We start from the raw sequence: 18,555 nt of genomic DNA, 5'->3' as shown, positions 1-18,555 counted from the left end.
CAGAGACCTAGCCTCTTCAGAGAGTATGTGGCTGGCCTTTGAACTCTAACCCTCACCTCAATAGAAGCAAATAGGAATAGATATTTGATTGTGTGATGGCTCCTTGGATTACATGACCATTAATGGCAGAGTATTTTCTTGGCCTTTGATGCAAACTACTACTCGGTTAAGCTCCAGTGAACAACCTGTGCTTTCAGGCAAAGCAATTTCAGTTTAGAGGTGTTGAATCTAACTTGAGAGTTAATGTGCAACTCAATCCATTTATTTCTGACCGGAATCAACTCAAGGGCTATTTTCTTCCTGAGCATCACATCCTTTAGAAACAGATTTGCATTCAAAATATAAACCAGAGAAGAGGAGGTTGCTGGTTTTTCTTTCGAAATAGGAAGAAGCTTGCCAAGATAGACAATTCTCATTGCGTTCATCCACATGCCCTTTTTGATATAATGTGAAGATGCCCCACTATTTGCTAAGGACATATCCTGACAGCCAAACCTCCAGCTCATGGCCAGTCAGATGTTGAGGCAGACTAAAGTTCGGATGAGATGTTCTAGCATGAAACAAGTATTGGCTGTCCTTTGCTGGCAGAAGACCTTCCATGAAGACACTGTAGGTTGCCTGGAGGAGGAAGAACCTTTGGAAGTTAGTAATTTGCTGCCTTCTAATTGTCCACTGCAGGATTGTCCTTCCCATCCAGCTGGTGAGTCCATGACCATGCTGGCTGTAGATGCCAGAAGGACCAGGCACCTCATCTGCATCTCCTGTTCCTTCTATTTTTTTTTTTATCTGAAAATGGAAATAATGACCTTGTGGAACACCTACTGTGAGCCCTCCAAAAAGTCAATATTCTCTTTAGCACAAAAAACAGAAACTCAACAAAACACATGTGGGAGCTCCCTTCCCCCATCCTGTACAAGAACTGACTTTTCTTGAGGCAGTTCTCCTCTTCAATAGCTTGGAAATCATGCAGGGGTGGGCTGCTGGGAGTTCACAGGGGTTTGGGAGAACCTCTAACTAAGATTCTGTGCAGTTTGGAGAACCCCCAAATTTCACTCCTGGCTGGCCCCACCCATCCCACCCCTCCCAGGAGTCCCCACGCAGCCCATTTTGGGTGCAGGTAAGTGTAGGGCGCTCACAGAGGCTCGGGGAAGGCAAAAAACAGGCCTACCGGAAGTTTGGGAAGCCGGAAACTGGCCCATTTCTGGCCTCCAGAGGGCCTCTGGAGCCTGGGGAGGCCGTTTTCAACCTCCCAGAGGCTTGAGGAAAGTCTCTGGAGCCCAGGAAGGGCAAAAACACCCCGCTCCCACCATGGTGCAGGAAGCTGACTAGGCCATGCCCACCATGGCCATGCCCACCCAGCAACTGGGAAGAGAACCCCTTGCTAAAATTTTTGAAACCATGTGAGGTCTTCCTAAAAATTCTAACCATAGGAATATCGAAATAGCAATACTGCATTATTTTCAGTGGCTGTGAAGGAACAAATGGCTGCAACTTGGGATGCCAAGGTTCTGGTGCTATGAGATACATGAGGCTCATTGCAAAGGGCTTCCTGAGATTTCCCAAGTAGCTGCTCCAAAAAAAGCCCCAAGACTGATTGCAGCAGAGGTTAGAACCAGTTATTGGTGATTCACTGTGACACCACCACCCCATTAAATGATGCTAGGAGGGAGAGAGGCAGAAAAACAGGAAGCATTTTAACAATTGCTGACTTAAAAGAATCCCATGTATGTATTCCCATTTAGCATGGTAAATTTAGGTTCTGGGGGCAACCACATTATCACAGGCATTAGGGAAAGCCAGTTCTTAAACAATATTAAAGGTGATACGAACAAACACTTGGTGACCTTCCTTTCCAGCTTGCATTCTGCATTGTTTCTGAATTTCTAGAAGAGCAAAGATTGGGTTAATATTTATGCTGAGTTTAAGAAGTATTTGTGAAGTAATAATTCCATAACAGGTGGGGGGGGATCTCTGTTGGTGTGTGTGTGTGTGTGAATGTATACATGGATTGCCCTACACTTCTCAAGGGAAAGAACACTCTGAACTTACAGTTATCCTCCTGTCAACATGTGTATAAGCCTCTGGGCAAAGGGATGACAGGGAAACTGGCTACAGTCTAGTTCTTATCCTGGGAACTGGAAGGCTGCCAGCAAAGTCTTTCCAGTCCATCTTCTCCTGACTTCCTTGTCTGCAAATATCTTGAGGTATGTTGCCATAGCAATCTGGATGGTGAGAAATAAATGGTGAGGTAAGGGGTGTGTTCCTACCCACAGTATTCAGTTTAGCATGGGTGGTTCAGGGGAAGAAAAAAAAAAGGATTATTTGCTTTAAACCAATTTACAGATTTCTCCCATCGTCACAGAGCACCTGACTCCCACCCCCACCCCCCAAGAATTCAAACCAAAATGAATTCAAACTTGCATACTTCTATTGGCTTTTCCTCATTTGCCCTTTCCAAAGGCACAAAGTTACCCTGGCCAACTTTTTTTTCCCCTTCCCTGGTTTGATGGCACTGCTATCCATAAAGCAGCTTAAAAATTCCTTCTTAGCTGTTGCAGTTCTATAGTAGTATTTTCTCTCTTATCCCAACCTATTTTTTTGCTGTGGAAATGAGCTAGCAAACTTCAACCAATACTGAAAAATAACTACCATATTTTTCGGAGTATAAGAGGCACTTAAATTTTCACCCCCTTTTAGGGGGGAAAAAGGTGTGTCGTTTTCCTCCCCTAAAAGGAAAAAAAGCCCCACCCTTTGGCCTCTGCCTTGCAGCAGTTACCTCCTTGCAAGCAAACAGCAAGAAAAAACAGCTCCTTTCAGCTTCAGCACAGCCTAATTAGCACAAGTTGATTGGATCAGCCACCCAACACTCAGCTGATTTGCTCTCAGCTGTTTTGCGCAGGGCTCTGCTGCTTGCTGCAAAGAGGTAAATTGCTGGAGCAGATTTTTTTTTCCTTGTGCTAATCAAGCTATGCTGAAAACAAAAATGAAAGTAAAGCAGGCTGTTGGCTGTTTGCTGTAACGAGGCAAAATTGCTCGGAGGCAGAAGCAGAGGGAGATTTCTTTTCCTTCTTTTCCTCACCAAAAAAGGTAGTTGTGTCTTATACTCCGGTGCGTCTTATACTCCGAAAAATATGGTAAATAGATTTGTACTATATGTCATTTATGGTGTCCTGACATGAAATACCAACCCCAGCCATCGGATTCAGCTTTATTTTATGCATTGCACTGAATGTTCACCTTTAAAGTGATAAATTCACTGTGTGCAAGGGAAGACCGGAGGAGGAGCCACAGACTGGACAACTGTCATGCAAAAGCTACCACTGAAGCAGAAAGGCCATGGGGAGCATCTAGACTTTTGGAAAATAAAGGAGGGTAAAAGTGTTTTAAAGCTTGCAAGACTGGTGTCATCCCCTTCAAAGTAATCGAAACAAACAAGAAGCACAACTCATGAGTAGGAACACTGCCTTGGTTGTAACAGTAATAGAATCTTGCAAGTCTGAAAGTAAATATGTTTATTATTTTGTCCCCAGCAAAAAAAAGTAAGGCAATGTACTCACAGTTATCATGGACATGCTGATGGAAGTGATGAACTGTGAGAGAGATCCAAGAGTCCTAGTGGATTACCACTTAAGTACGAGCCAGCAGTGTGCTGCAGCTGCCAAAAAAAACAAATGCAGTCCTAGGCTGCATCAACAGAGGAACAGTACCTAGATTATGTGAAGTATTAGTACTGGGATATATTTTATGCTATATATTTTATGTAAGACTACATTTGGAATATTGCATCCAATTTTGGTCACTGCAATACAAAATAGAGACTCTAGAACAGTGCTTCTCAACCTTCCTAATGCCATGACCCTTTAATACAGTTCCTCATGTTGTGGTGACCCCCAACCATAAAATTATTCCTAAAAGCATTGAAAATATGTGTTTTCCGATGGTCTTAGGCGACCCCTGTGAAAGGGTCGTTTGACCCCCAAAGGGGTCGCGATCCACAGGTTGAGAACCAATGCTCTAGAAAGAGTGTAGAGAAGAGCAACAAAGGTTATTAGGGGATTGGAGGCTAAAACATGTGAAGAACAGTTGCAGGAACTGGATATGTGTGTTCTAACAAAGAGAAGGACTACAGGTGGCATGGGAGAACTAAGAAGACAGTGAAAACAATCAGTGGAGTGGGTTGCCTCCAGACGTTATGGATACCCCATCACTGGGGTTTTAAAAAAGATATTGGAGAGCCATTTGTCTGGTATGGTATAGAGCAGGGGTGAAATCCAGCAGGTTCTAACAGGTTCTGGAGAACCAGTAGCGGAAATTTTGAGTAGTTTGGAGAACCGGCAAATACCACCTCTGGCTGGCCCCAGAGTGGGGTGGGAATGGAGATTTTGCAATATCCTTCCCCTGCCACGCCCACCAAGCCACACCCACAGAACCGGTAGGAAAAAAATTGAATTTCACCCCTGGTATAGAGTCTTCTTCTTGAGCAGGAGTTGGACTAGAAAACCTTCAAGGTTTCTTCCAACTGTGTTATTCTTGTTGCAGGGAGATATTAAATGATGAGTAGACTGGAAGAAATTCAAAGAATGAGAATATAAAAAATGTTTATAGCTTATCTGGCACAGCCAGCTGTTGAACCTGAGGTTCCCAGTTGGAAAATGGTGGGTCCCAGAATGTCTGCTGAAGAGCACACTGGATTCTCCATAGACCAGGCTGCTTTCAGGCATGGCTAAATTCCAGTGGATTTTAGGATTTAAATAGCTGTACGTGGGTTCCCATCCTATACATGGGAAAATCTGTGTCCAGTAGGCTAGAATAAAGGATCTGAGTGACTCATAGACCAACAAACATTGGATAGCAGAACCAAATATGAAGCCACTCACAACTTCAGGGAGGTCTTCTTATGTACAGTCATTTAAATTAGAACACATTCCTGATATACATCCATTGCCACTGTCCTTTGGAAAAAAAATCTTGGCGTAGTCTTTCAAATGAATGAAATTGATTTGCATTTGGCTGACTCCAAGTCCATTGCTGAGAATGATGGTGGTCTCCCTCTTGCCGAAAGTCTTCAGATACAAGCCAAATAGCTATCGGTGGGAATGCTGAAATTCTGGCATGGGCTGGATTAGATTATTTACTTGGTCATCTCCAGTTTTCTCTCATCCTTTAGACATCAGTCCTGGGGGACACATTTGGAAAGTGCACAAATGGAGCACTTTCAAAAAAAAAAAAACCTCTCTTGGCAAAGTCTTATCTTTACAGTAATGAAGAGATTCAAATTTGCTACAGGATGAGAAACTAGGATGGTTTTCCACTGTTATTATTTATTATTATTATTTATTAATTTAATTTCTATACCGCCTTCCTCCCGAAGGACTCGGGGCAGTGTACAGTCAATTAAAACATAATATATATACATCAATTTAAAAACCAATTAAAAGTAATAAATAATTTTGGCTCAGAATTAAAACTTAATTAAAACACCCAATTTAAAATCATTCACAAAGATAGCCCAGCCTGGCGGAACAGTAGGGTTTTAAGAGCGCAGCGAAATACACGGAGATCAGAAATCTTACGTATTTCCGGGGGCAGTTCGTTCCAAAGGGCAGGAGCACCCACAGAGAAGGCTCTCCCCCTGGGTGTCGCCAGCTGACATAACTTGGCCGATGGCACCCTGAGGAGCCCCTCTCTGTGGGAGCGAACTGGCTGGTGGGAGGCTACTGGCGGCAGAAGTCAGTCTCGGAGGTACCCCGGCCCTAAGCCATGGAGCGCTTTAAAGGTGGTAACCAACACCTTGAATCACACCCGGAAGACCACTGGGAGCCAGTGCAGCTCGTGCAGGAGAGGTGTTACATGGGCGTAATGGGTCGCACCCATAACTACCCACGCAGCCGCATTCTGGACCAGTTGGAGCCTCCGAGTGCTCTTCAAGGGGAGCCCCATGTAGAGAGCATTACAGTAGTCCAGCCGGGAGGTGACAAGGGCATGAGTGACCGAGCGCAAGGCGTCCCGATCCAGAAAGGGTCGCAACTGGCGGATCAGGCGAACCTGATAAAAAGCCCCCCTGGCCACGGCCGTCATATGCTCTTCTAAAGGCAGCCGTGCATCCAGGAGGACGCCCACTGTACATCCAGCTGTGCATCCAGGAGGAAGTCCACTGTGACAACAGTTGCTGTGAGAAACATTGGAAGAACTTTGTGAACATAGAATCATAGCCCTGGAAGGGACCTCAGAGGTCTTCTAGTCCAGGGGTCTCCAACCTTGGCAACTTTAAGACTTGTGGACTTCACCTCCCAAAGTTCCTCAGCCAGCTTTGCTGAATTCTGGAAGTTGAAGTCCACAAGTCTTAAAGTTGCCAAGGTTGGAGACCCCTGTTCCAGTCCAATCCCCTGCTCAAGAAAAGGAAAACTTATTCCATCCTGGTCAAATGGTTGTTCAGTCCATTTTGGAAAATTTCCAGTGATGGAGTACCCCACAACTCTGGGAGGCAAGCTATTCCACTGCTTAATTGTTCTCGCTATCTTCCTTACTTCTAGGTTGGATGTCTCTTTATCAAGGTGAATGCATTACTTCTTCTCCTGTCCTTTCATGCTTTGGAGAATAAGTCAACTCCCTCTTCCCTTTGGCAGCTCCTCAAGCACAGTCTGGAAAACAGCTGTCATATCATCCCTAGTCCTTCTCTTCTTTAGAGTAGAAATACCGAGCTCCCTCAACTGTCCATCATACGATTTAGCCAATGGTGGGATTCATTTTTTTTTACTATCAGTTCTGTGGGCGTGGCATGGTGGGCGTGGTATGGTTTGGTGGGCGTGGCAGGGGAAGGATACTGTAAAATCTCCACTCCCTCCCCACTCCAGGGGAAGGATACTACAAAATCCCCATTTCCTTCCCACTCCAGGAGAAGGTTACTGCAAAATCCCCATTTCCTTCCCACTCCAGGGGAAGGTTACTGCAAAATCCCCATTTCCTCCCGATCAGCTGGGACTCGGAAGGCAGAAAATAGATGGGGGCGGGGCCAGCCAGAGGTGGTATTTATTGGCTCTCCAAACTACTCAATATTTCCACTACCGGTTCTCCAGAACTGGTTGGAACCTGCTGAAACCCACCTCTGGATTTAGCCTTCTGACCCTTTATAATCTTTGTTCTTCTCTGTACACTTTGCAGGGTCTCAATCTCTTTTTTGTATCATGGTGAACAGAACTATATGCAATAGTGTATTCCAAGTTTGGCCTCACTGGCGCGTAACTCACTTTTTCTCCAAACTGTGCCATTTTTGAGAGAAAAAAAATATTTTTTTAAAGGAAGTTTAATTCCTGTTCTACTCACTCAGCCTTAGTCTTTCTCTTATAGGAACTGGAATGGAAGGAAGAAGAAAGCAGCTGGGAAAACAGTGTCATGGCACCGTTCAGGAAGAAGTAGGCATGGCTGTGCACTGTGCAATTTTTAAAACAAAACACAGCTGTGTTGTTTGCAGATTTGAAGGCAAAAAGTTTATGCCAAGTATGGGTGAAATTTAATCCCCTTGGAATTCTCTGGCCCTTGCTATGGCCCTGTGACCTTTCACCCCTGGGTTGTTTTTTTTTCAGGTCATTCACCCGACATTCTCCATGCACTCTCTGATCTTGTCTTCTTTTGGGTAAAAAAAGGCCAAAGACAAGTGTTTGTTAACTATTAAAGTCACAAGACTGATTAAAGTTGTTGTTAGAAGCCATTGGCTCTATTAAATTGGGATTGGTATTATCATTCTTTTCTCTTCCCTATTATGCCAGAAATGCACATCTAACTTAGATCTGCTTTAAGAGAAGAAGAAGAAGAAATAGCCTATCATGAAGATTTATGGCACTGCAGCTATTTGTTAGCAATATCACTAACTAAACATGACATGAAGATCAATTAAGCACTCCTGTTTAGTCAGATGCAGGTGTAAAAAGGCTGAGCAGAAAATAAAAGCCACTAGGTGGCACTGTGGTTTTGTAGAAAACTAAGATTATTCATTTATTTACAGCAGCTAGTTTAAATATTTTTGGTTTTTTTAATTTCATTATTGTCTATATTATTTTTTAAAAAAAAATAATTTCAAAATTCTTGGAAAATTAAAATATAGTTAGCCAACCATGCCTTCCCTGTAATGTATCTAGCAAGTTTCCCATCCCCCAGATGTATATAGAGTGTCACAACACATATGGAAATCAAATCAACTCTGATGTATATATTATCAAATAATCAGAAATTATTTATTTTATTTTATTTTTTATTGGGTTTTAACAATTAAACAGTTCTTATTCAACTCTTGTGCATTACTGTGATTACATATCATCACACTAATGTTCTCCTATACTCTATATAATTTTACAGAATCTACTATCTGTTATTTCTTTTTTTTTTCTATCTTCAATCCAATTTTACCATTTCTCCCATATTACATAAAAGTCCAAATCCATCAGTCCTTTCAGTTCCAATGTCATTCTATCCATCTCGGTACAATCTAATATCTTTCTAATTATTAAATCTTCGGAGGGTATGAAATAATCAGAAATTAAATACACCGTTAAATAGAAAGTGGCATACTATTCCCTGAAAATGTATTCTTCCTTCTTTCTTCAAAATTCTAATTCTTCTTGGTTATTGTGTACATATCGTGCTGTTAGATCAATCACGTGTAGGTTGATTTCAAACAATTTCCCCACTTCCACTCAGTGGAAGTGAGAATCTCAGCAAAATCTTCCGAGTGGTTTTACTGCATAGTAGACAACTTGTTCTTTGCTGGGTCATTATTTCAAAGATATTTCCTTACCTAAAGACAGAAAAAGAAAGAGCACGTGTGGACAAAAAAAGCAGTGGAAAGAGGAGCAACATCTGATCTTTCTTTCTTTCTTTCTTTCTTTTCTTTCTTTCTTTCTTTCTTTCTTTTCTATTTTTTCTTTTCTATTTCTTTTCTATTCTTTTCTATTAATTAATTAAATTTATATGCTGTCCCTCTCACCAGTAAGGAGACTCTGGGTGATTTATGATGGCTTTCCCATTGACTTTCCTTATAGGAAACTGGCAAGGAGTGTTGGAAATTGCAATTATGTGATGGTGCTTGACTGTAGAAGTGTAGTAGCACAACAACGCTGAAGCAGCCACAACTTTGACACATTTCAATCCAAAGGAGTCATCGGTCTCAGATTTTGAATGCATTCTGCAAGTTATCCCATTTTAGGAATGTTGATTCAAAATTGGTTACCCTATGATGCAATAGAAGGTTACAAACAATCAAACAGACATGAGAATTTTAGTAGTGTATCAATTTTTTTTTAATTAACCTGACTTCTGTCGTGTTTCTTTCTTTTCGATCAGTGGTGGATTTCAAAAATTTTTACTACTGGTTCTTTGGCCAGGCTTGGTGGGCGTCGCGTGGCTTGGTGGGCGTGGCAGGGGAAGGATACTGTAAAATTTCCATTCCCACCCCACTCCAGGAGAAGGACCTGCTGAAACCCACCTCTGTTTTCGATCTCCCAAACTTGAGGACAAACATTGACAAATATATGACAGCCCAGTATAGGCAAAAGCCTGGTAAATTTATGTCATTTCTATTTGTGTTGGCATATTGTTCCTGTTGTTTCATGTGGTCAGTGGTAGTTCAATAGGCAGAGTGAGTGACAGCTACCAAATAAACATTGACAGGCTGGCAGTTCTCAGTGTTCCACTATTAACAGAATTAGCAAGCAATAATTGATGATGGGGTTTCTAGGAGCATACAAATAAACATGGCCATCATCATATTATTTTGACATCAAATACATCTGCAAACAGATGAAACAGCCTCCCCAAAACACTGAGATGTCATCAGAAAGGGGAAGGCAAACTTTGATCCTTGCTTTGGAGAAGTTTAAAAATGGGATTGGCAAGAAAGTGTCCTGAATGCATAAACAGTTCAAGACAGCTGGCAGAAAGAGACAATTTTGCATCAGTATTTTGGATTTGAGGAAGTGCTGATGGATGAGAATGTGATAGAGCGGAACAATTCTTCCTGTGGTTATTCTCACTCATAATGCAGTGCTTCCAAATGCTAAAATAAACCAGCCATTTTCCATCAAGTTTCTGCAATAAATACCAGAACGCTGAAAATCCTTTCTGGGGGTGTCCTAAAATCTTGTGAACCACTCACCCTCAATAGCTCCATGTTCAAAATGCAGATGCAAAGAAAAATGCAGCTACTTAATATATACAATATTTCCATCTGAACTGCCCAGAGTTGGTAAGAGTCAGGAGTGTAAAAATTTAATATGTTATTGTTGTTATGTCAAGAGGGCAGGTTTAAAAATATATCACTTTTCAGAAGTCTTGAACTGGAAGAAAAGAAGTTTTACATTAGTGTGTCTGTACGCAGGCACTGACGTATCAACAACTTTCCTTATCAGTTAATTTGCTCAGGTTGTGATTAAGCAAGTTCAAGTAGCAGCGTGAGTCAGTTGTATGTTATACAGAATTTAGATATTACACAGAGGAAGGAATCACAGAGTTTAGCTTTGCCCAACCTAGCAGATACCAACATTCAGTGACCACCAGAAGAGTCATGCTAACTGGCTTTCAGTTTGATGATTCACAAGCTATGTATTTATTTATTTTATTTATTTTATTTATTTTATTTATTTTATTTATTTTATTTATTTTATTTATTTTATTTATTTTATTTATTTTATTTTATTTTATTTTATTTGTATACCGCCCTTCTCCAACAGGACTCAGGGCGGTGAACAGCCATGGTAAAACATAACATATAAAATTTAAAAGCAATTTAAAAAACATTAAATAATTTTGGCTATCCATTTATGTGGGCTTAAGATAATCAAAGGTTTCTTCATTTATTGTCCAAAGATGAGGAAGCCAAGTAATTGCCACAAAATTTGTGAGAGCTTCATCAGACAGGAGACATCTTTCAGAATCCGTCCCTGCATTGCTAGAATGCTTACACAAATTAGGGGACTGGAGACTAAAACATATGAAGAACAGTTACAGGAAATGGGCATGGCTAGTCTAGTGAAGAGAAGGACCAGGGGAGACATGATAGCAGTCTTCCAATAATTGAGGGGCTGCCACAGAAAGGAGGGGGTCAAGCTATTTTCCAAAGCACCTGGAGGCCAGACAAGGAATAATGGATGGAAACTGAACAAGGAGAGATTTAATCTGGAAATGACGAGAAATTTTCTGATAGTGAGAACAATCAACCAGTGGAACAGCTTGCCTTCGGAAGTTGTGGTAGCTTCATCACTTGAGACATCGAAGAAGAGATTGGACTGCCATTTGTCAGAAATGGTATAGTGTCGCCTGCTTGAGGGGGGGTTGGACTAGATGACCTACAAGGTCCCTTTCAACTCTGTTAATCTGTAATCTACAACTCTCCCTCAAAATAGTGAGTTTTTCATTCAAAGTTTTCCTTTATGTATTGCTATCAGTCAGACTTAAGAAGTGAATGTTCTATGCGTATTATGGGTGGTTTTGTGCCACCCACACATACATACACATATACCATATCATAAAACCAGAAAAAAATGCTTTCAGTCTTAACTGAAAACAAACAACAGTGACATAATCCCATTTTCCATTGTTTGTAGTAAGGTTAACAGATGTGGCTTGCAAAAATCCAAAGCACCATTAGATGGCAGCAAAGATTTTTCTCTGTCCCTTTGCTGTCAACTTGGGGTGGTTGGTTTTTGTAAGCCCAGATCTGATAGCCCTACTCTGCAGTCAGTTCTAAATTTAACAAATCCACAACTAACCTTCATGAAAATCTTATCTCCAAGGAAATAAAACTTTGTTTTGATTTCACAAAGAAGGTATGGCCTTATCTTAATTAGCAGAAGTAATAATTTCGGAAAAACCAAACAGTTTAGTTCTTTGGGGAACAGAGGACACAAACTATAACAAGACCATAGGATAAATTTCAATACCCCTTGACTCCCAACCAGGAAAATATAGATAGATTTGCTGATGCTATCTTTGTACCAAGGTCTTCTATATTCTTCTTGGTACAATGTCTTCTATATTCTTTTCATTGGCATCCATGCTTCATCATCTACCAGTCCCATTTCTGAATAAAACTATAGGCCAAGAGTTATGGACCTTCAATATTTGCCCCTAAGATTAGAGCTACCACATATTTACCTAATGGTTATACTGTCTTCTTCAACCATACACGCTAAGAATATTGAGAGATGTAGCTCAGCACAAATGGAGAATGCCAGACAGTAAAAGGCTGCTTTAGCAGAATTCATGTTGACAATACAGACAAAAGGTGTTTCCGCTACACTTTATTCCTACCTGTATATAAATTATAAAAATATCATGCCTCTTCTCACTGGAAAAGAAGTATTAGTCCTGCACAATAATTTTATCCTTGGACCGATTAAGTTACTTCATTCTCATCGTCAGAGCATATGAATAATAATGCCAAAATTATATTTAAAAAAACATAAGACTCTTGAAGCATTTTTAAAATTATATGTTTATTGACTTTTTGTGAAGTGTAATTCATGAAAATCTGGGCAAGAAATTAACAATGACCTCTTTTAAGTTGATAAATAATATTGTCAATAAAACCTAGAACTGGGCCTCAGTTCACAAGATTGGATGATGCCTTGATTTGCCGATCTAAAGGCACATCCAGACATGTGGTGGTTGTGTAATTTAACCTATTCTTCATCATCAGTGGTGCATGCATTTGGTGTTATCTGCACTGTTTTAATTCAAGAGGAGTTAGGGAAAAATAGGAGAAAGAACCCTTTTCTGGAAGTAAAAACAATCACCCATTACTCTAGTTATGGAGAAGAAATGAGTTTTGACAGATGGTTAAATTATAACTTTACCCATCAGGACCTCTAGAGCAGGGGTGTCAAACTTGCAGCGTCACATTGTCGTCATGTGACGTATCGTGACTTTTTCCCCCTTTGCTAAAAACAAGGGTGAGCGTGACCAGTGTGTGACACATCCGGCCCATGGGCCGTACGTTTGACACCCCTGTGCTAGAGAACCTGGTCCACAAGACTGAGGTAACACAAACTGCCTGGTAAACCATAGGATGCATTTGATCGGCTTCCATTAGGACACCATAACCTTATCGGGCTCCATGGATGAGTAAGATAAGGAAGCTAACTTTTCAGCTATTTTATAAATGTATTTTTTTTAACATCCACTATTAAAAATGTAGCCACAATATACTGAGTCAGATATTGGTCCGTCTAGCCTAGTAGTGCCAGTAGCGAGTGCTGCAGAATTTTTATGGCCCTGTGGGGAGATCTTGGGGGTTTAATTTAGAACTTTGTGCATGCAAAGCATGTACTATATCACTGAGATATAAATTCTCTTCCTAATGTCTGCTATGGGGAAGAATCTCTATCTTAGTAATATAATACACTTTTGTCCAAGTTGTAAAAAAAAATAAAAAATCAGTTGTTATTTTTTTTTAGTTTTCTATAGCTTTGAAAAGCAATAGCAGTTGGGCTAGTTTCATTCCCTTCTAATCGTGAGCGAAAAGGACTAAGACTCAAATAAAAAGCCCCTTATTACATTTGCAAAGTATTCTTGATTTAACTTCACTGAATGGTTGCGTGGGCTTTCAATCTCCTCCCCACCCACCTTGTCTCTGGTTCTGGCAGTCATTTCCCAGCATAAACGTTTGTGTTGGTTTATTCTTTCAACTTCCACCTCCCTTTAGCAAAACATAGTCTCATTGCTTTGTCTCCAAAAACCATCACTGCATCACACCACTTGACCTAAAAGGTGAGTTGTCTAGGATTTGGCTAGTTTTTATTGACTGACAGACCTTAGCATTGTTTGCATTTGTAGAACAGTTGAATTACTACTATTTATCCCTTCTTTGTTTCTTTAGTGCCAGGATGAGCAACTAAGGATTAAATAAAAGCAGAAAGCTGGAATGAGTTCTTGCTCTTAGTCCTTGGTTTACATTCCCTCTGACCATATCTATCCAAAGAATTACTCTCTTTGATTTAACGCAATACTTTTGTGGCTCTTATCTCAAAACAAATTACTTCAACTGATGAAGATTTCCCTAAGTTCTAAGAGTACATTTTCCATGGCCAGGGGGTCATTTATCAAACCATACAGCAAGGTTAAATTGATGAAGTGCCCCTCTCGATTAGTAAGTGTTCATTTATTTCTCACATATCATTTATCCTATGTATTTTATGTAAAGAGTGCAGAGAAGAGCAACAAAGATTATTTGGGGACTGGAGGCTAAAACATATAAAGAATGGTTGCTGGAATTGGGTATATCTAGTTTAATGAAAAGAAGGACTAGGAGTGACATGATAGCAGCGTCCCAATATCTCAGGGGTTGCCACCAAGAAGAGGGAGTCAAGCTATTCTCCAAAGCACCTGAGGGCAGGACAAGAAGCAATGGGTGAAAATTAATTGAGAGAAGCAACTTAGAACTAAGAAGAAATTTCCTGACAGTTAGAACAATTAATCAGTGAAACAACTTGCCTCCAGAAGTTGTGAATGCTCCAGAATTGTAAATGCTTTTTAAGGAGAGATTGGACAACCATTTGTCTGAAATGGTATAGGGCAGTGATGGTTAACCTTTTTGCCATCGCATGCCAGGAGAGGGTGTGGGGGAGGTTCACAAGTGTGTGTGCCCACACCCATAATTCTATGCACCCCGCCCTGTGCTCCCCCCTCCACCCTGCTCTTGGCATGCAATGGCCTGTAGGCCCGTTTTTCTTTCTCACCTGGCTCCAGATCCTCTCTATGCATCTGGGGAGGGCGAAAACAGCCTTCCCCACCCCCTCGGAGGCCCTCTGGAGGCCTGAAACGACCCATTTCCCAACTCCCGGTTGGACAGAAAGTGACTTTTTTGCTGTCCCCAGCCTCCAGAGCCTCTCTAGGCTGTACAAATCATATTCTGTCTTCAACTACCAGAAGACAATGAATCCTCATGTGTGATATGTCCTGAAAACAGGCAATAGGACCCCACTTTCTCCCAGGTGGATGTGTTGTGACCTAGGCCCAAGTAGTTATTACCAGACACAATCAGTCCTAAACAAACATATTTTATTAGAACAGCTGAGAATTACTTCATTCTCAGCTTAGTCCAAATTAAGTCCAAAACAAATCCTTCATAAACAGTCCTTCGGCCTTATCACAAACCTTTGTCTTCTTTGGCACCCTGCCAAAGGCTTTTCATGGCAAACCCCCACAACGCCGACAAGAAACAAATGTAACAAAGTTGCTTTCCTACAAAGATCCCAAGAGCCATTGCTGCTCTTTTAAGACTTCTGGGAGGGGCCAATCATCTCCTGGCCTTACTCCCAAGTCCTCCTTTTTGCTTTAGCTGCTCTTGCCTTCTGGCAGTTCTTCGCATGCATGCACTAGGAACAGGCTCCTCCTTTTTCCTCTGCCTCTCTGCTATCTGCCTCTGGAGACTCCAGAGTCCACGCATCACTCCCAGATGGCCCTGGCCCCATCTCTGCCTCTGATGCAGAGCCCTCATCCAGGCCTTCCCCTGACTCCAGGTCTGGCCCATTGTCCTCCCCAGCCTCCTCACTGTCTGACTCCGCAGGCTACTGGAGGACCACAACAGGATGGCTTAGCATTTTGGTGGGAGAAACACTGCAAGAAGCACTTGTACAGGTGAGCTCTTTCAGGTACATTGCTTCAAGGAGCTCTGAGCCTGTCTTTAACTTCCTGCTAGGTTGTCCCTTTTCTGCTAAAATGTGCTTTGAAGCATCTTGCAACATCTCTGCTGTGATGTTTCTGGACATAATTCTAAGACATTCTTTTGCTTATTGGTCCTGGGAGATTTAAAACAGGAAATTTGCCAACTGTTTCTGCCAAATGTTAATTGAAAGGAAGAGCTTGGGACATCTGAAGTTTGTATTGGTGTTAAAAAAGGGCTGGAGGAGGAAGAAAACTATCAATTGTCATAGAGAGAAGCAATGGAGGAAAGTGCTTAGCTTTTTGTGGCTTATTTCCAAATTCTCTTCATTGGATAACTGACAGCATTGTTTCATCTTCATTACTGTCACTATTCTTTATTGTATCAATGTGGGTAATATAAATCTAGGGTTTTTTTCCCTCTAGTTACTGCCCTCTGAAATAACACTCCTTTCTTTTATATTGTTTTTCCATGGAGCTTTAGGCTTTTATTTATTTATTTATTTTTATGGTAAAGGCACTTCTGAGAAAAGCAAATATTTGTGAAATGGTTGTTTATTAAAGAGTCACAGAGAAATAATTCTTTTTTTAAAAAAAAAAGAGTGACAAAGGGATTCATGTCTATTTCTTTAGCATAGCTGGGACAATTATCTTAGTGGCACTGGGAAAAGAGATTTACAAACAAACACATATTCACTTCAGGGAGCAAAACATGACAACTCTATAAATATGGCCCTCTAGATTAATATGTTTCTGATAATAGGCACAAAAATGTCAGGTGATAAAGTTCAGGCATTAGACCTGACAACGACGATACTGAAGTGGTAGATAAATGATAGCAATAGCACTTAGGGCCCTCTCTAAGCAGTTTACAGAGTCAGCATATTCCCCCCAACAACCTGGGTCCTCATTTTACCGACCTCAGAAGGATGGGAGGCTGAGTCAACCTTGAGCCTGGTGAGATTCGATCTGCCAAACTGCTAGCAGCCAGTGATCAGCAGAAGTAGCCTGCAGTACTGCACTCTAACCACTGGGCCACCACCGTGATCCTAAAAGGCAGACGCTATCAGCAATAGAAGAACAAGCAGTCAAGAATGCACCAGTTTTAAAGAACAAATTAACAACCCTATTGCACCAATTGTAAACATAAAGGAGCAGCTCTACATGGGTGGATATGATTAGGAAGAAGAAGTATCCCACATCTTCCCTGCACAACAGAACCTCTCTGCTCTTTGTTTAGGTTGCACAACGTTTTAGGCTTCCAGATAAGCTGAAGAAAGATCCAATTGTTTTTAGGATCTACCCATTCAAGTTAATGTGATTCTTAATGCAATTCTTGCAAACAATTCTTGTTTTAAGGATCTACTCATTCAGGTTAATGAAAGTTAATGCCATTCCCCCTATAAGGGGAAAGACCCCAGACCAGGAGAATACTACTTCTCCATATTAAGCCATCAAGTTACAAAACTAGCAGGCAGGTGGACCTTTTCCCCATTGATCTAGGGGTATCAAACTCATGGCCCATGGGCCGGATGTATCATGTGCTGGCCTCGCCCCCGCCCGGTTTAGCGAAGGGGGAAAAGTCCCGATACGTCACATGATGACGCCGTGACGACCCGAGTTTGACACCCCTGGCCTAGAGCCTAGATAATAAAGAGTTGTTTTTACTCACTGATTTCATCCACTTTTGAAAACAAAAAGTGTCTACTTAGACCTTGTAGCAAAGAGGGGAAGGAAGAGGGAATGCTTTAGAAGTCAGGTATAGATAAAATGTAGATCAAGATCTACTGGTACCTCTCTGAGTAATCCACAAGAATCAACATCCAATTGCCTAAATTAAAGTAACAGAACTGTAGATATGATTTATAGTAAGTTAGATATAAATGTATATTTATGGATGCAGGAGGTAAGTGATTCTGCTTTCCTGATGCATCCACAGGTAGAGCAAAGGGAGTCAAACTGAAAAAAGCATAATTACCTCCCTAAACATTAATTTATTTAATAAACAAGTCTGTCTCTTTCTTAACAGTTGAGTAGTCACTGTAAAGAAAACACAATCCTATATTAAATGTGTTCATCCTATCTAAGAAGAGTATTTTATTCTATTTAAGATGTTTTTTTTAAAAAGATGAGGCTGTTTATTTAAGATCCCACTGAAGAGTTTTAAAAGGCTGAGGCTGTTCTGACCTCTGACTTTGAAGCTTTGATTCTCTGCTGCCCTTTGGGCATGTGTGACTGCACTGCCCGAGAAGAAAAGCAATCGTGCTGTGTGAGTACATGGAAATTTATCCCATTATAGCAAGATTTTTATTATAGATTGTCTCTCCATGCTGCATTATTCTGTGGAGCATCGGTTTATTGAAAGAATAAATAAATAAGCAAACAGATAAATATAAAATGCTAGCAGAAGACAGGTATGATTTGATTTGCCAAAACTGTGAAGGATCTCTTGAAGCAGTACACAGATGCAGCATTATGCAGCGATAAAATCAGCCAGTTGAGACTTTGGATGCTGTGGTTTTATAATATCCTCAGCATTTGACACTAATGCGTATTACTTATCTTATAATATTTTTTAAAAAAACAACCCACCCTGTCCCTGGGGCATGGCATTTCAGGCCATCCTGTTTATTTTGTTGCGTAGTGGCCTATCTGATGAGCTGACAAAAGTATAAAAAGAGGTTTGCCATCTGTAAATTCTTATAAATCAAACTCAAGAGTGATGAGATATATATACACTATGTTAAAGCAAACGGCTTCATAAGATAGCATTGTGCTGGTTTCACACAATATTAGGTCAGTAAGGTGTGGGTTATCACCTATAATGATGAGCCACGGTGGCACAGTGGTTAAAATGCAATACTGCAGTCTACTTATGCTTCCTGCAATTTGGCAGTTCGAATC

This window comes from Pantherophis guttatus, chromosome 1 (genome assembly GCF_059756535.1).
Source record: "Pantherophis guttatus breed Tessera chromosome 1, ASM5975653v1, whole genome shotgun sequence".
Taxonomy (NCBI): Eukaryota; Metazoa; Chordata; class Lepidosauria; order Squamata; family Colubridae; genus Pantherophis; species Pantherophis guttatus.
Note: the sequence above shows the minus strand (reverse complement) of the source record.